The following is a 5,754-nucleotide window of genomic DNA, read 5'->3' as shown; positions in this document are numbered from 1 at the left end:
TGGGTCGATTTGCCTTATATTCATTGCCGCCTCTGCTAAACCATTGTTGTTCAAATACTCCTCTCTTTTAATTTCTCCGGTCATGCAGAGTGAGCCCCATACTTTGTACCATTAACCTTAACTAAACCTATCCTCTCCTATAACCCCCCCCTCCCCCCCTCAGGAGGTGCCGTATCTCCTAAATTAGAGGTGCTTGTCTATTTGTAAATGTGTTGAATATTATACACAGTCAAGTTTCCTAATGCGAATATAACTGCATCATGTTCCGTTGTCATTCATCATATTGGGTGGCTTCCCCCAATCTAGTTTCTACTGCCTAATCCGTGGTGTCCGCCCCTTCCTACTACTCTTTCCTCAGTATCCAGTAATACCATACCTTCTGAAATTGTTCAGGATGCCCCTGTTCCCAGGCCGCCAATTCTGACATATTATATGTGTCTGAGATTTTATCTACTACCTCTTGCCATGAGGGTGTTCCTACCTTCCAATGCCTAGCCACACAGATTCTCAAACATGTACAAAGAATTTTAATAAACTTATTAATGGACCTGTTAAATGGCCTTACTTTATCATGCAGTAATGCTTGTGACATTGTCAAGGTTACATTTTCGTCTAACAGAGACCCTATCAAGTCTGACATTCTCCTCCAAAGTGACTGAACCCCCGGGCAATCCCACCACATGTGTTTAAAAGTCCCCCCTGTCGTGACAACCTCTGTAGCAGTTTCCTTGATGTGATGAAGTAAAGTGTGCTGTCCTTACAGGTGTCAAATACCATCTAAAAGAAACCTTAATGCAGTTTTCTCTCATGTCAGCACTGATCAATCCCTTGCTAGCGTTTAACATCAAGTCGTCCCATTCACTCTTTTCCCAAGTATCTAATGTATCCCTTTCCCATCTCTCAATTAAGGGTGACTTGGTAGTATACTTGGCCTCCTGAATTAACAGGTAGATTTGAGAGATCAGTCGCTTTCCCCTTGTGGGGATTAATGTCTCTTTAAAGGGACATGAAACCCAAATTCTTTATTTCATGATTTAGATAGAGAATGCAATTTTAAACAACTTTCTAATTTACTTCTATTATCTAATTTGCTTCATTCTCTTGATATCCTTTGTTTGAAAGCATATCTAGATAGGCTCAGTAGCTGCTGATTGGTGGCAGCTCATAGATGCCTCGTTTGATTGGCTTGCCCATGTGCAGTGCTATTTCTTCAACAAACGATATCTAAATAATGAAGCAAATTAGATAATAGAAGTACATTAGAAAAATTTCAAAGAAAGATTTGAGGTTTAATGTCCCTTTAATGTTTCATTAACACCATTTTTTTTACAAGCCATTATTGGCTCATGGCCCTTTCCTAGGTTACAAATAGATCATGGGCTTCAGGGTCTTGACAAAAAAATATTACAGGTATACCTCACTTTACAGCGATTCACTAATACAGCGCTTTGTGGAGCTGAAGTTCAACCTCCAAGGATTTTGAAACAGTGCTATAATCATTGTGAGATTGCTAGAAAAGTAACTGGCACCATTTTGTTATGCTTAGTACACTCTGTTTACAGCATTACAGTGCAATCTGTGTCTCAGTGCTGTAGTCTGGCAAATTTTACTACAGTAATTGTCACAATTTTACAGGTACAGTATTTATTGAATACTAATTGAATACTGTGCTATTAGTGTTAAACTAAACATAGCACTATTGCACCCCTAATATATGTTAGTTCAAACATGTTTTCAGGATTTTAAACACTGAGAAGAAAGCTAAAACTGCCTTGTTTCACTTTAAGGCGGGTTTTCACTTTACAGCGGGGCTCCGGTCCCTAACCCGCTGTATGAGCGGGGTATACCTGTATTCTGCCTTTCTCACAACCAAGCAGTGATTTCAATTCAGTTGGTTGCTAGTAAAATCTAATTGATTGCACCCTACATGGCTGCAATTAAAACACACATATTAACGGTTTAACATCTTAGTGGATGTAAAATACAAAACCAAAAAATATATCTGTGATTTTATCCTATTTGGCAATAACGCAGATTAGTGATTTGTCCTCCATCCAGTAACGCACACATCACATACATGGCAGTGAGCAGCCTTCTTTGGCTGCTAGAAAGACACAATTTATATTAGATCCCTTGGCTACCAGTAATACACATAGTACTAACATTTCCCCCTTGACTGACAGAAACAAGCACACATTAGTGATTTTAACTTCCTACATTTTCAGAAACACATATACAATTATTTAGCCCCTTTGTACCAGCAATATAATGTAAATCTACAGCTAACCATTGACTATCAGCAACACACATAGAGCAATTGTTTAACATATTTGTGTGGATAGACTGTTCCACAGTACTGTTTTCATTGTCCCATGCACATCTGAAGGTCTCTTCTTTTAAATATGGTAACAGTCAAAGATGGAAACTACCAGAAAGAAACAACACTGAGCAGGCATGTGCTATTGGATGGGTGACTGGGTGATATTGTTGTGTTTATAGTGTCACTTCTTTCTACTGGCCTTTTGCTTGCTTAGATTACATTAAATGGATATTACATTGAAAGAGTAGTAATGGATAACAAGCTAAAGATGGGTGCACAATGCAGGGCAGCGGCTTCTACGGCTAATAAGATACTAGCATGTATTAAGAGGTATTGATGCAAGAGAAGAAAGCAAAATTCTGTCACTATATAAATCCCTGGTAAGACCTCACCTTGAGTATGGAGTGCAGTTCTGAGGACCAACCTAAAAAAAAAGACATTGCAGAACTAGCAAAAGTTCAGAGAAGGGACACAAAACTAATAAGGGGAATGGAGAATCTAATCTAAGATGAGAGGTTAGTCAAACTGGGTCTGTTCTCTAGAAAAAGGGAGCTTGAAAGGTGACATTATTTATTTTTAATAAATTTATTAAAAGGCCCATACAGGGAGTGTAGAATTATTAGGCAAATGAGTATTTTGACCACATCATCCTCTTTATGCATGTTGTCTTACTCCAAGCTGTATAGGCTCGAAAGCCTACTACCAATTAAGCATATTAGGTGATGTGCATCTCTGTAATGAGAAGGGGTGTGGTCTAATGACATCAACACCCTATATCAGGTGTGCACAATTATTAGGCAACTTCCTTTCCTTTGGCAAAATGGGTCAAAAGAAGGACTTGACAGGCTCAGAAAAGTCAAAAATAGTGAGATATCTTGCAGAGGGATGCAGCACTCTTAAAATTGCAAAGCTTCTGAAGCGTGATCATCGAACAATCAAGCGTTTCATTCAAAATAGTCAACAGGGTCGCAAGAAGCGTGTGGAAAAACCAAGGCACAAAATAACTGCCCATGAACTGAGAAAAGTCAAGCGTGCAGCTGCCAAGATGCCACTTGCCACCAGTTTGGCCATATTTCAGAGCTGCAACATTACTGGAGTGCCCAAAAGCACAAGGTGTGCAATACTCAGAGACATGGCCAAGGTAAGAAAGGCTGAAAGACGACCACCACTGAACAAAACACACAAGCTGAAACGTCAAGACTGGGCCAAGAAATATCTCAAGACTGATTTTTCTAAGGTTTTATGGACTGATGAAATGAGAGTGAGTCTGGATGGGCCCGTGGCTGGATTGGTAAAGGGCAGAGAGCTCCAGTCCGACTCAGACGCCAGCAAGGTGGAGGTGGAGTACTGGTTTGGGCTGGTATCATCAAAGATGAGCTTGTGGGGCCTTTTCGGGTTGAGGATGGAGTCAAGCTCAACTCCCAGTCCTACTGCCAGTTTCTGGAAGACACCTTCTTCAAGCAGTGGTACAGGAAGAAGTCTGCATCCTTCAAGAAAAACATGATTTTCATGCAGGACAATGCTCCATCACACGCGTCCAAGTACTCCACAGCGTGGCTGGCAAGAAAGGGTATAAAAGAAGAAAATCTAATGGCATGGCCTCCTTGTTCACCTGATCTGAACCCCATTGAGAACCTGTGGTCCATCATCAAATGTGAGATTTACAAGGACGGAAAACAGTACAACCTCTCTGAACAGTGTCTGGGAGGCTGTGGTTGCTGCTGCACGCAATGTTGATGGTGAACAGATCAAAACACTGACAGAATCCATGGATGGCAGGCTTTTGAGTGTCCTTGCAAAGAAAGGTGGCTATATTGGTCACTGATTTGTTTTTGTTTTGTTTTTGAATGTCAGAAATGTATATTTGTGAATGTTGAGATGTTATATTGGTTTCACTGGTAAAAATAAATAATTGAAATGGGTATATATTTGTTTTTTGTTAAGTTGCCTAATAATTATGCACAGTAATAGTCACCTGCACACACAGATATCCCCCTAAAATAGCTATAACTAAAAACAAACTAAAAACTACTTCCAAAACTATTCAGCTTTGATATTAATGAGTTTTTTGGGTTCATTGAGAACATGGTTGTTGTTCAATAATAAAATTAATCCTCAAAAATACAACTTGCCTAATAATTCTGCACTCCCTGTATACAGAGATGGCAGAAGAAAATTCAAAATTAAAAGAAAATTATTTGTGACAAGAGGTTACTATTTAAGGCTGGAGGAAAAGAGAATTAATCTCCAGCGACGTAAACGTTTTCTCACTGTAAGAGCAATCAAATTGTGGAACTCATTACATGAGGAGGTAGTGAATGCCAATACCTTAGATACATAAAATGGGTTAGATACATCTGGCTAGAAACAGAATTCAGGAATATTATTGCTTGTGTTAACTGGGTCTTTTTTCAACCTCATCTTCTATGTTACTATGTTAAAAATATAAATCTGCATGCATTAATCATATACACTTAAAAATGTTACCTTTTGTGTATGCATATTATGCTTTTTTTTTTTTTTTTACTTTTCATTTCAGCTTAAAAAAACAATAAGGTAAAAATTAAGTTATATTTAGTCCATACAGACACCGGCAGTTTGGAACAGCCAAACAAAACAGAATACTCCAGGGGGCTGGTAAATCCTAAAGCCAGTAGTTGTTATTGGTAGGTACAACATATTTGGGGCTCAATTATATATTAGGATAATTTATTTCATGATGTACTTTTTGAGGAAGATAATTGTAAACATTTAATCAATTTGTATTCACACAATAAATCTGGTTAATGTATGTATGGTAAGTTTGCAGTTATTATTTGTAGATTATTATTATTAGGTTCCTGCTAGCACGTTCATGTGTTGATTAGACTGGGGTGATCCAATATATAATTATTTATATGAAAGCATGTGTCCAATTTGCCCACATTTTTTCATTGAGGTTTATTTATTTATTAACCTGTTTTTTATAACTTTAAACCCCATTTTAATGGGTGTAAATTGGACAAATGCTTAAATCTTAGTGGACTTTAAAGTGACATAAATCCCAAAATGTTTCTTTCATAAAAAGTTTCCAATTTAATTATTTTCTAAATTTGCTTCATTCTCTTGTTATTGTTTGTTGAAAAGATATCTAGATAGGTAGCGTACACATGTCTAGAGCACTACATGACTGTAAATAGTGCTGCTATCTACTGCTCTTGCCAATGTATAACATTCATGCAAAACGGCTGCCATTTAGTACTGAAGACACGTGCACGCTCCTGAACTTACCTTCCATGCTTTTCAAAAAAGGATAACAATAAACAAAGAAAATTTGATAATAGAAGTAAATAAGAAAGGTGTTTAAATTTGTATGTTCTATATGAATCATGAACGAAAAGTTTTGGGGTTATGTGATGTCCCTTTAAAGGGACATTATACACTCATTTTTTTCT

The sequence above is a fragment of the Bombina bombina genome, chromosome 3 (assembly GCF_027579735.1).
Source record: "Bombina bombina isolate aBomBom1 chromosome 3, aBomBom1.pri, whole genome shotgun sequence".
NCBI lineage: Eukaryota > Metazoa > Chordata > Amphibia > Anura > Bombinatoridae > Bombina > Bombina bombina.
Note: the sequence above shows the minus strand (reverse complement) of the source record.